Below are 13936 nucleotides of genomic sequence, written 5' to 3' on the forward strand. Positions count from 1 at the left end.
CACTTACTTTCCATTTGCAGTTTGACAGGTTTTGTTCATGATTTTTCCTAAAATAATCTTCTAGTTGAAATTTCTCATGCATGAAAGAATTTAACTTGAGTGAAATTCTCTATAATCTTTACACTTAGGATTTTTTCAGAAGATTTTTTGAGCTCAGCAACACAAAGCCAGTCTTGGTTTAAAACTTTATATGCGCAATAATGCCTCTAACACATCAGAAGAATAGTAATATTTTTTTTATTTGAAAGCAGCATGCTCAACATTCACAAGATGCTAATTTCCCCTCATTTTAGAAAGACGATTCAAATTGCAAGTTCCAAATGTACACAGGTGTTGTTATTTGACTGTACCATCATTTTCACAGGTGCCAGCAATTTTAAATGACTTTAAAAATCAAGAGAGGTGTGAAGAACAATTTGGCTTGGGATTCTTACAGCCTCGGATATCTTTCTGTGTGAGTTACATCAGTCTGACTATCCTCTGAGGACACAGGGAAAGTCAGAACTGCTCAGTGTCCCCTTCTCATAACAACTGCCCTTAACACAACTGTTATCTGCACTGTTATTTAAAAAGTGTTTATTAACGATAAGGTAAATTGAAAGACACCCTATCACCACTTGGTGATACACACAGAAAGCCAGGTGCAGAATATGTTAGCACCTGCATATGGTTTATCTCTTCTAGGTCTAAAAATTATCCAGGATAACTTTTGCCAATGCTTGAATGAAAGATCTTTTTAAGAAAACAAAGCCAGTGTATTTTGACTATCCAATTACATGGCCAGCAAGTCACTAACAGAAGAAACAGTTTCTCCCACAGCCCAATAGCTGTCTTCTTCCTTTTGGATAAAAGGCTCCCTGGGTCAATATTGTGTGGATTTCTCTTTCATTGGAGGCCAAAATCCTGAGGAGCTTTCCTCATGAGTAGTCCTTACTCCTGGGTGTAGTTACACTGCGCTCAGTAGAAGAACTGGTGTGAACTCAGTGTATTTCACACTATACACCTCTCACCTGGAGAGTTTTATGGATCACCACACACTGTATCATTAGCTAGGTTTGAGTTAGTTACCTGGTTTCGACTAAGCTTTCCCCCTAAGCCTCCAATTTTCAGTGGCTTATGCCCTCCTGAAACAGTTACTTTCAAAGATTAATTCGTCTGTGCTTGTTCTCAGCTCAGCAACTCTGAAAAGTCTGAAAAAATAATGTTCATCTTTTGCTGTGGTTTGGATGTTCACATTAAGGAATTGTGGGGGGTTTGTTTTATATGAAAGAACTAATTTGGTTTTCATGTGTAACTGCCTTTACTAAAATTAAAAAAGGAAATCAAATCTTGCCTATTCTTACCCAAAAGTATTTCCTTTCAGTTGGAATTAATTGTGAAGAACAGGTTTTGGGTTTTGTTGGGTTTTCTTGGTTTGTTTTTTTTTTCAGATAGATCATTTGTTTGCACAGAAAAACATTAGGAAATTTGATTCAAGATCACATAGCTAACATAGTCTCCCATGTGCCTGTGGTTTAGAAAGTCCTTTATTACACTGCAGCACGTTCACCAATAAACATGGCACCAAATTGTACACTCTTTAATATATGAAATTATAAAGTCTGCAAAGACCTCTTCATGGTTATTTACTCAGATTACAGGCATCTTTGATATATTTTAATAACTTTTTAATATGAGAAAAACTTTCTATAAACATTTATTTTAGTGTTTCACTTCATGTGTGTCAGAAAAGCTGTGAAAAGGTCCTATCAGTCCTGTTTTGAGTCTCCATCATGAAGCAATTTTTTTTCACCTTTTTTTTTTATTTTTTATTTTTAGTAAGACCACATTAAAGGGATATAAGCAAAACCAGGCATAAGGTTGAGTCCCAATATAAGTTTGATCTGAGGAATGGGAACTCCCAAGTATACTCCCAGCTAATTGATTTCACGGGGCACTGAAAAGACCTCATCCACTGAAATTTACTGTTTTAAGACAACAGGGTACTCTCCTGCTCCTCAGGATGTCTTTTGGGTGACTGATACTCAGAATCCCTGCCATTAAGTTTAAGAATGTGAATCTGAACGTTGGATGTGCTTGCTCATAATGAGCTATGTACAGTATACAGTGTGCCCTGTCTAGTCCAGTGTCACTGTGTATCTTCCAGAGAAAAAGAGGGTTTTTTTTCTGCAAGGCACGCTTGAAGATATGGAGGCATTCACCTACATATTATTACTAAGGTAATGCCTAGCAGCCTTGACTAAAATTGGGGTACAGCTGTGTTGAGCACCGTACAGAAGTCCTATTACTGTCTAATATAGCATAGTTGGAAAAGGATAAAAGTGCAAAACCACTCCAACCCCATTTTGAAAACTGAAAGTCTGGCCTGGGAAGGACTGGCAAACCCTCAAAGCAAGTCTCTGACAGCTTCAGGACAGAAGGATTTCCCAAGGCTCACTCTAGTGCCTTAACTCCAAAACAACCCCTCTTCTCTAAAGCATCACTGGGAATCCCAATGTCTGGTACAGGTATAATTTTACCAATTTTTAAACATTTCTTGGCTAATTTTACCTTTCTGAACACTGGTGGAAGTCTGCATAGTAGTTTTGGAGGGGGCATCGGCAAAATGGTGCCCAAGAAAAACATTTACTGAAAGTTTCCTTTTACAGAGGAAGATAGCGATTTCAGGATGGAAAGGATGGAATACGTTTTGCTGCAAATAAGACTAACTAAAATCAGAAAACATACTTCAAAATGAGTGATTAACAGTGACATACCAAGTAACATGCTCAAGTGAAATAATTTAGTGCATTCCCATTGCTGCCCCGGAGGATATTAGGGGAATGCTCGTATCTATGTGAAGTGGTGATGGGATTGATCAGTGTTAGCAGGATTTACCAGAGTACAGGCCCCAGAGTTAACGACAGCAAGTCCAATCAAAATGAAAATGTCACACAACATTGTGAAACAACTTACACCCAAATGCAATAAACAACAACAAATACATATATAATTAGTGCTTGGTTGATTTTATTGGTGTTGAAGACATCGACCAGTGTAGTCTGATAGCACGCATTTTGGCCTATGTCTGAAACAATAAAAGAATTATATTAATCTTCCCCCAAATAAATTATTCACATCATCTTTATTAGTTTTAGCTCACAGATATGCACCATCTCTGCCAGCTCTGCAGCCCTCACGTTAGGAATCATTCAGCTTCGGACTCATTCCTTTTCTCAGACACTTCAAATTCAGCAGCAGATCAACCTCATCCTTGCACACTTTACATGCAGGATTTATTATGACAGTGAATTACAACTCATTCTATTGTTGTTCAAAAAATTGTAATATTTAAAAAACTAAAATAAGCACCTTCTTTGCCAAAGACTGCTACATTTTCCATATCTGTAGACCTGATTTTCAAGGTAACTTGACCTATTCTGATACCTAAATAGGGCTAGACTTTCAAAAGTGTTCCATATCCAACAGTTCTTATTATAGCCAGTTTTTCTAAAGAATTCAAGTATCGCAGTGCCAAGTTCTTTGGAAAAAATTCGTTTACTGTAGTGTTGACCAGGGAGCTGGGCTCTTTCAAAAATCTGGCCCTGATATTGAGTGCTACACTCTTGTAAAGTCTTCAGACTTTAATGGGTCTGATTGCTCCAGCATTTACACATGAAGTCAGTTATGTCTACCATTATGGACATCTGGGAAATAGATACGATTCAAGCCCAATTCTTTGTTTATGTTAGTTGGCAAGCATAATATATAAAAAAAGGATTCCTAAGCATCAGATATGAATGTTTTATTTTCTCCATGCAGACCAACTCAACAGTTTTAATATTTTACAGGGCATTGGAACTTTACACTCTGATACTAAAAAAGTAACAATGCAATATAGTGCAACAAGTTCATGCCATGAACATCCATGGAAAATCAGCTAAGCGGTCAGCTCTTTCCCCTATAATTCTCTAAAATCATGGAACCATTAAAATTCAATATGATTGTGTTTATATTAGTAGTAGTATTACACATTGGGGGCTAGGCTTAGGCTTTCCAGCCTTCAACCAGTTGACCGAAACTTGAAACAGAAGTGGCAAAAATCTGTGTCTTTGCAGAAGGCAAAAGCAAGAAAACAATTTGAAAGCAGCAGAATGAGTGCCAACTTCTGGGGGTACAAGATTTAGAGAATCCCAGCCTAATCTGTTCCCAACTACGCTATTCACCACACGGTGTCTAAGGATTTGTTTTAAGCCCTTCCCAAAGTGTATGTCATCCCATTTCCTTGTCTCCAGCGAATGTATCATGTAACTGTAAATAAATGTTCAAACGAGTTTAGCAGTCATCAGGATGTTTCGAATTTGAGCACAACAGCTTTTTTTCCTGAAGTTTAATTTAACAAGTTGCATTTGAAGCCATTTTACTCTATATTTTATTTTTAACTTCGCAGACAGATTTCTCACTCTGCTGCTTTCTTGGGATTACAAAATTGATCTTTGTAAGCTGAGCCCTGAATGAAAAACTTGGAAAAATGGAGATGCATTTGACTATCTTTTTTCTTTTGACCCATAGGACCTCCCGGTCAGCTCCCATTATTGAAGATGAACTGGTTTTATCACTTCTCTCTCAATACAACCTTTTGCTTTCACCTCAGTTAAAATTCCTGTATGAGTCCCACTTCTATTGCTATTAAAAGGGCAAAGTGAAAGGAAAAAAAATCTTAAAGAACTTTTTACTATCTTATCTCTTCTTCACCCACTACTTCTGGATGTGTGAGTAAATGATAGTTCCTTTTCACTCTTAACCGCCCAGCATGTGATATGCTGCAGAACAAGGCAGAGATGTGAGCTACCTGGAACTATACCTGTTCTCAGTGTTTTGACAGCAACATTTCACAGTAGGGACCTGTGAGGGACTGAACTGTAAAGCATTTGTCTCAAAGATTGCTTGTCTAAGCGAAGAATAGTATGGGAGGGACTGCGGGGCCATGGAGACCTCTGGTTTGCAGGGGCTGCGCTGTATGCAGGATTCGGTTGGGGTCAACCGAAGGTCACGAGAGACCCCGAGCTAGCCGCAGTCGTGAGGAGCGTGTGCGCATGTGCAGCCACGTGCTAGTCGCGTGAAGAGCGAGGCTGGAGCCGCGTGAAGCGTATGCGCATGCACCGGAATGTAGCAAAGTGCAAGTACGTGCCGTTGCCATGGAAACTGCAGCCCTTGAGTGAGGATAAAAGGGGCTGCCCAGACAAGCCCCGGCGTGCGCAGACTCCGCTGCGACTGCCTATGGCTGAAACCCCGAAGGTTCGGGCCCCGGCGCGACCGTCTGCTGCTGCCCACCTCCGACTTGGACCCTCGGGACGCCGTGGATCCATGGTGGTGACTATTCTTGCAAATCTATCCCGACTGCTTGCTTGATTTCTATCTTTGTTCTAATCTATCCTATCGCTAATAAGTTTTACTTTTGATAATAAAAGTTGTTTAGGACATTTGAAATTGGCGGCATTTGACCTCGTTTGTGTCTTAATCTCGCTCCTGGGATCATATTGAAACCTCCCCCAACATTGGATCGGGACAGGACCCAGCCGTGGGATTCTTGGAAGCCTGCAATTCCAATAGCCCTTGGCAGAATGCAGATGGGATTTAAATTATATGCTGCTGCACACAAACTCTCTAGGGGATTTCCCTCTTCAAATCATGCTACAAGTGAATTTTCAAATCTTTGCACAGATTTTGAAAAAATTGTTCCTATATAAAACTGGCTGCTTATACAGCAAAGAAATAGAAAAGGAACAATTGAATCAGTCAGTGAACCTGAAATAACATGTTATAAAAAAAATGAACATAAAATGTGTAGCTAACAAAAGTAAGGTAAGCACAATATTAGCATATTAATTTATCTCCACCACAGTACTACAAATAATTTGTTTCCAAGTTTTAAAATGTTTTCATTCAATGCACAGGAATATATTTCCACTAGGTCTGTCATTCCGCTGTGATTAGGGGAAACAAGTATGCCAGTAGGGTAGAAGAATCTTTAAAAAATATTTACACATTTACATCCCCAACTTCACATATCTAGTATTTTAATGCAAGCTACTAATCATCTCATTCACAATTACTATCTAGTTTCCTCAAGTACTTAATGGTAGCTATTATGATAACCAAGCATCATGGGACTAGATCCCTAAGAGACAAGGTCAGACCAGTAAAATTAGCCATCTGTCCAGTAAAGGCTTTAAGCTTCAGGCTGTATTTAAGTATTAAGTTTCCAACTGTACAGGCATTTTTTTTTCCCCCTTACAAGAGCAAGAGAATGTACAATACTGATTCTAAAAAACAGCAATGCAAATCTTTTTAACACTGCGGAACATATACAAAAAGGATCTGATCCTGCAAACACTTTGTCAGAAAAATTTACTAAACTTGTTATATTTTCCATTGATCTGATCCTGGTGAAGTCAGTGATAAAAATCGGGGTTGGCCTCAAAGACTCCAGGATAGTCTCAGTGTTTGAGACAGTCTTGGGCATCAGTATTTTCTCTTAGCACCACAATTTTTAAGTTATGCAGAATGTCAAACTTCACCATGCAGTGTGTCCCATCTCACCGTTTACATTTTACCTTACTGTTTCATAAGCTGCTCAGAGTCCAGGTTTTTAACTTTCAACCACTAAGGACCATATACCACCTTGATTGACGTACAAAACCCAGCCAACAGCAGTGGGAACTCTATCCCGCAGGTCACCGCTAACGTTCAGCCAGACAGAAGCAGAACCTTGAAGCACCCCATGTCACGCTTGGTACAGAATAACTAAAGTTTTTAAATGAAATTATTGCTTCCCTAGCCATTTTCTTTCACATTTACTACTCTATGTCTCACATTATTCACTACCATACAAATAAATGTCACAGCTAAAGCACAGCCTTGCCGACAGAAAACCTCTGACTGGCACAGAGGTTCACCTGGCTCCTAACTCTGCTCGTGGAGCACCACAGGTTGCAGGCTCCAGGGAAAATGGATAAAATTTTTGCCAATTACTTCTGCAGCAGCTGTTGGGTCTTGGTCTGTAACTTGAGTGAACCCATCGGCATTGGGTGGAAAATTCCAGAGAAAATTGATCTTGCACTGATTCTGCAACTTCACCGCTTCCAATGGCACATTCCCTGACGTTGCCTGGGCATCCTCTCCCACCCGCGGTTGGGAGGACAAAGCCCCCGCTGTAGGCTTGGTCCGTCCTGAGCTCACGGACAAGTTCATTTCACACAACAGCGCCACGACCTGACCCCAAACGCCAGCAGCAGACCGAGAAGCGGCCGGCGGCGGGCACTGCCCCGACACAGCTGCCCGGCTGGAGGAGCTCCCGCCCGGCCCCACTGGTATCTCCCCCCTCTGCGGCAAACGCCAGTTTTAAAGGGACGCGAAACTTTGCTTGGCGCAAGCGCGGCACTGAAAGAGCACCTCTCCACCCTAGGAACAGCCCGCACACCTGCCGGGCACCGCCTGCCGCCCTACCTTGCTGGTGGGGGATGCTTCTCCGCGGCTCCGCCGCGCACCCGATGCACGAAGCCAGGAGCAGCAGCGAGGCGAGGCGGCGGCAGCGGCGATGGCAGCGGCCCGGCACCTCCATGTGGGCGAGGAGCAGGGCTGGGGCGGGCGTGGAGCGGCGGGGCTTTTACCCGCGCCGGGCAGGGACGGGAAGGGAAGAGGGGAGGAGACTGGGTCCGGCCCTTTGATGGGATTACCGCCGCCCGCGGGGCGCCGCCACCGCCCACCGCTCCGCGGCACCCAGCCCCGACCCGGCTCTGATCGAGGAGTCAGGGCGTTCGCTGCCGGGTGACCCCTGTGCCGGCGATGCCTCCTCGGCAGGCCGGCCCTGCCCGCGGCCTCTCCGCCGAGGCACCCTCGGGCCCCAGGGTTGTCCCTGCCCTGCGGGGAGACACTCGGGGACCCCCCCGGGCACCTTGGGGCCGTGTGTCACCCCTTCCTCAGCGAGGACCCCTCAGGGCGCAGCCCGGCCTCCACCAGCCCAGCCCTGCCCTCGGCCTGCGCCTGCGGGGTGCTGGGATGTCCTCGGCCCCCTCCCGTCTTGCGGGACCCCAACTCGGCTTCTCCTCTCCCCAGGGGGGCATTGGCAATGACACTTGGGTTCACGGTTTCTTCTTTTTTTTTCCCCTGGTTTCCCTGGGAGGGACGGGGCTGAAGTGGTAGCCAAGTCCTGGGGCGAAGACAAAGCTAGGGAGAGGATTCGGTGAGGAAGTTGTTGCTGAGTTAAGAGGATAAATTAAGTTTAATACACCCAGATGGAGGCTGAGACCTATCCAGACACTCAGACTAATATAGAAACCCCTGTGGAGATTAGAGGGGACGGGGAGGGGTGGGGGAGGAAGACAAGGGGAAGTCGTGGAGTTCAAGGATCCCACAAAAAAACAGGGATGAGCAAGAAGAAGCCCAAAGCATCCTTTCAGAGCAATATAGCATTGGTGGGACAAAAGACCAAATCCATTTATTGCAGTATCCTGTCTTTGAAATTTAACAGACAAATGAAAGTACAAGAAACTTCGCATTAGGCAGACGCGGGATTATCTGCCCTCTGCTTTAGGTCTCATCCTAATCTCGGTTAGTTAGAGATCAGTTTAAACCCTGAAACATCAGAGTTGCTATGTCTTGAGAGTTTGTGTGGACTTTGTTTTGGAAATGAGCTTCATTTGTTTGTTTTGCTGTTCACTTTGATAACTTTGAGTGGTTTTGATGTCCATATAAATTATGTATGTTTATACAGTCCCTTTTTTAATTTTATTAAATTTGTAACACTGATACTTTCTTCAATGAGTTCCAGGCTCTAATTTTATGATATGTGGGGAAAAAACAGGAGGAGATCAGAAGAAAAGCTATGTCTCTGTGGGAACAAAGCTGAGACAGGAAAATAAGGAAAGCTGTACCCTTTTGGGATATGAGAGAAGACAAGGAAATGGTGATGAAGTCCATTTGAACAAAAGATCAGAGGAAGGGAGTTGGAGCCCATATCCTGCAAAATCACTGTAAGAACCTCAGGAAGAAGTTTGAGGGGGAAATCAAAGTCCTCACAGGAGATGGTAGAAAGGACAGCCCTTGTGTCCCTCAGGGACAAGGCAAGGAGACAGAAACCTGGTCCCCTTAGAAAGGGCAGCATGTGAATTTCAGAGTGATCCCCACTGGGAGAGCATGCTCGAGGCTGCAGGAATTACAGATGAATAGTAGTTCTGTTAGCGTATTTGACATGCCAGTGGTGTCTCTCTCACACCCTTATCAGCCTGCCTTTGCAGAGCCAGAGGAATTGCAGTACGTGTGGGAGAAGTGCAGGGCCCATGGCAGGAATTCCCGGCGGGGTCAGGGACTGCAGTGCGTTGTGAAACTGCAATTCACAAGGCAGAGAATGAACTCTGGGCTCCACATTTGCCCACAAGTCACATGGGACTGCTCACTCATCAGTAAAAGATGGCAGAGAGAACACAGCAAGGGGTGGAGAAAAGTTAAGTCTGTCCTTTATATATTGTCCAAGCAATTGTTATTTGTACAGCGTGCTGTCATCAACTACATTACAGCTTCTGCTTTTCTTCTTCCTTGATCTCCTTCCTTCCTTCTTTCACTCCTCTATCCCTAGTGTCTTCTTTCCTCTGAGTTTCTTTTCTGGCAGCACTCATATTGGCCACTGTTGTAGTTTGTCTTCTCTCACATATGCCTATCTACCAAAAGTAATCTGTGATTAAGTAGTAGTTGGACATATTGAGGCCAAATTAATTGGATCACAAAAGTTCATACCTCTGAGTTTCAGGCTGTTGTCAGATTCAGACAGATTTTGTAATTTTAATTACAGTTTTGGAATATTATCTCTGCAGCCATGCAAGCTGGAAACTTGCCTTCTACTAGGATGGAGTAAGATATTCAGTTCTGGGTGCATGGACAGGTGCTCTTCTTGAAAATCCTACCAACAAAGGTAATCGACTGCAAGCCTATTGAATTCCCTCTAAATAACAGAACGAATCCCAGTGGCTTTCTCACTGGTAAGGTTTTTACACTGTCCACATTGGCATAGTCCCCAGCTGTCTTCCAGTAGCATACTGATTAACATGAATAATGCTTGGCACACATTTGTTATTGCAACCTCCCTCCAGAGGGAGAAGCATTTTAGTGGAGTATCTAGAATTAAAACCTAGAATTAGGTTTAAAAGATAAATGTACGCCTTGCTGCTAATTGATCTGAGAGAAGGCAAGATGAGTGAAGTGTACCACATACTTATGACGGTCTGAGTTTTGGGAGGAATTCATTTGCCAGTCTGTCGTGGTTTAACCTGGCAGGCAGCCAAATACCACACAGCTGCTCACTCACTCCCCCCACCCCCCAGTGGGACGGGGAGAGAATCAGAAGGGTAAGAGTGAGGAAAAACTCGTGGGTTGAGATAAAGACAGTTTAATAGAACAGAAAAGGGAAAATAATAATAATAAATAATGATAGAATATACAAAATGAGTGATGCACAATGCAATTGCTCACCACCCGCGCTGACCGATAACCAAGTAGCGATCGGTACTTCCTGGATCACGCCTACCATTCATATACTGAGCATGACGTCACATGGTATGGAATACCCCATTATCCAGCTGGGCTGGCTGTCCTGATTATGTTCCCTCCCATCTTGTGTACCTAGCTCAGTCAGTAGGCATGGGAGCAGTCCTTGGACTAGGAGGGCACTTAGCAACGACTGAAAACATCAGTGTGTTATCAACATTCTCCTCATACTAAATCCAAAACACAGCACTAGGAAGAAATTTAACCCTATCCCAGCCGAAACCAGGAAAGTATCCACCCCTTATTCCATACCATTTACGTTATGCTTAGGTCTCACATTTTTCAATATATTTCAATTAATAACCACTATCTTTTTTTATAAATACATATATATATATGTACACACAGATATCATTCCCATAGTCTATGGACTATGTCTTTAAAATGTCCATTGAGTTCATTTAGTCCACAACTTTGGGCTCCATCTGTCATAACAGACTTTCACGGCCAGAGAGATGGTGTGTGGTGTTGGGCTGTTGCATCCTGAAGCCAGTTCTCATGTCGGTACAGCTGCACTCGTTCAGTTCTATCATCGTTGCACTTTGCTCGGTTTTATCAGAGTTAGTTCATTCTTCATTAATCTGGGTGATTTTCACTGCTATACCATTGATAGCAACCATAGAAATAATGATATACAATATCATATAACAATTAACATCATACAATTCAGTTCATTGGCTATTTTCACCCAAAATCAAATCCCCTTGAGGTACACACTGGACTTCCCCATCCTTTCGCATCACCCACCAAGTGTACCCAGGTCCTTGAGCAAAAGCAATCCCACGGATGGGTTTTCCCTTGCCAGAGGCAGGAGTAACCCAGACTGTCTTCCCCAGCATATTTCTCATGTGCACGACAGGGACTTTATCTCCATCTACAGTACGTAAGAGTCTTGACTGGGCAGGGCCAGCTCGAGTGACAGACCCCCTGGTGTTGACTAACCAGGTGGCTTTTGCTAAATGTGTAACCCAATGTTTGAATGTCCCACCACCCATTGCCCTCAGTGTAGTCTTCAACAGTCCATTGTATCGTTCGATTTTCCCAGAGGCTGGTGCATGGTAGGGGATGTGATAGACCCACTCAATGCCATGCTCTTTGGCCCAGGTGTCTATGAGGGTGTATCGGAAATGAGTCCCGTTGTCTGACTCAATTCTTTCTGGGGTGCCATGTCACCACAGGACTTGCTTTTCAAAGCCCAGGATGGTGTTCCGGGCAGTGGCATGGGGCACAGGGTATGTTTCTAGCCATCCTGTGGTTGCTTCCACCATGGTGAGCACATAGTGCTTGCCGTGGTGGGTTTGTGGGAGTGTGATATAATCAATCTGCCAGGCCTCCCCATATTTATACTTCAACCATCGTCCTCCATACCAAAGAGGCTTTACTCGCTTGGCTTGTTTGATTGCAGCGCATGTTTCACATTCATGGATAACCTGTGCAATAGCGTCCATGGTCAAGTCCACCCCTCGATCATGAGCCCATCTATATGTTGCATCTCTTCCTTGATGGCCTGAGGCGTCATGGGCCCACCGAGCTATAAATAATTCACCCTTATGTTGCCAGTCCAGATCCACCTGAGCCACTTGGATCTTAGCAGCCTGGTCCACTTGATGGTTGTTTTGCTGTTCTTCAGGGGCCTGACTCTTGGGTACATGAGCATCTACGTGACGTACTTTTACAACCAGGTTCTCTACCCGGGCAGCAATATCTTGCCGCAATGCGGCAGCCCAGATGGGTTTACCTCTGTGCTGCCAGTTGTTCTGCTTCCACTGCTGCAACCACCCCCACAGGGCATTTGCCACCATCCATGAGTCAGTATAAAGTACTGGCCACTCTTCTCGTTCAGCAATGTCCAAGGCCAGCTGGATGGCTTTCACCTCAGCAAACTGGCTCGATTCACCTTCTCCTTCAGCAGTCTCTGCAACTTGGTGTATAGGACTCCATACTGCAGCTTTCCACCTCCGATGCTTTCCCACAAGGCGACAGGACCCATCAGTGAACAGGGCATATTGCTTCTCGTTTTCTGGTAGTTTATTATACAGTGGGGCCTCTTCAGCACGTGTCACCTCCTCCTCTGGGGATATTCCAAAATCTTTGCCTTCTGGCCAGTCTGTGATCACTTCCAAGATTCCTGGGCGACTGGGGTTTCCTATTCAGGCTCGTTGTGTGATCAGTGCGACCTACTTACTCCACGTAGCATCAGTTGCATGATGTGTAGAGGGGACGCTCCCTTTGAACATCCAGCCCAGCACCGGCAGTCGGGGTGCCAGGAGGAGCTGTGCGTCAGTACCAACCACTTCTGAAGCAGCTCGAACCCCTTCATATGCTGCCAATATCTCCTTCTCAGTTGGAGTGTAGCGGGCCTCGGATCCTCTGTATCCCCGACTCCAGAACCCTAAGGGTCGACCTCGAGTCTCCCCTGGTGCTTTCTGCCAGAGGCTCCAGGTAGGGCCGGCTGTGGTGTAGAGCACCCCGGCTGTGGTGTAGAGCACATTCTTTACATCTTGTCCTGCCCGGACTGGCCCAAGGGCTACTGCATGAACTATCTCCTGTTTAATTTGGTCAAAGGCTTATTGTTGCTCAGGGCCCCATTTGAAATCGTTCTTCTTCTGAGTCACGTGATAGAGAGGGCTTACGATCTGACTGTAATCTGGAATATGCATTCTCCAAAAACCCACAAAGCCTAAGAAAGCTTGTGTTTCCCTTTTGCTAGTTGGTGGGGACATGGCTGTTATTTTGTTGATCACATCCATTGGAATCTGACGACGTCAATCTTGCCATTTTATTCCTAAAAACTGGATCTCCTGTGCAGGTCCCTTGACCTTACTTTTTTTTATGGCAAAACTGGCCTTCAGAAGGATTTGAATTCTTCTCTCCCCTTTCTTGAAAACTTCTTCTGCTGTGTTGCCCCACACAATGATGTCATCAATGTATTGCAGGTGTTCGGGAGCCTCACCCTGTTCCAGTGCAGTGTGGATCAGTCCATGGCAAATGGTAAGGCTGTGTTTCCACCCCTGGGGCAGTTGGTTCCAGGTGTACTGGACGCCCCTCCAAGTGAAAGCAAACTGTGGCCTGCACTCTGCCACCAAAGGGATCGAGAAGAATGCATTAGCAATGTCAATTGTGGCGTACCACTTGGCTGCCTTTGACTCCAGTTCGTATTGAAGTTCTAGCATGTCCGGCACGGCAGCACTCAGTGGCGGCGTGACTTCGTTCAGGCCACAGTAGTCTACTGTTAGTCTCCACTCTCCATTGGACTTTCGCACTGGCCATATGGTACTGTTAAAGGGTGAGCGAGTCTTGCTGATCACTCCTTGGCTCTCCGGTCGACGAATCAGCTCATGGATAGGGATCAGGG

General features: G+C 44.6%; 1 pseudogene; it reads right to left on the bottom strand.

Moving 5' to 3' along the window:
• The window catches only part of LOC142074942 (pikachurin-like), a 172274-nt pseudogene extending 164671 nt beyond the window's left edge, over positions 1-7603 (bottom strand).
• Between the last annotated feature and the right edge of the window lie 6333 nt (positions 7604-13936).

The sequence above is a fragment of the Calonectris borealis genome, chromosome W, assembly GCF_964195595.1.
Source record: "Calonectris borealis chromosome W, bCalBor7.hap1.2, whole genome shotgun sequence".
NCBI classification, from domain to species: domain Eukaryota; kingdom Metazoa; phylum Chordata; class Aves; order Procellariiformes; family Procellariidae; genus Calonectris; species Calonectris borealis.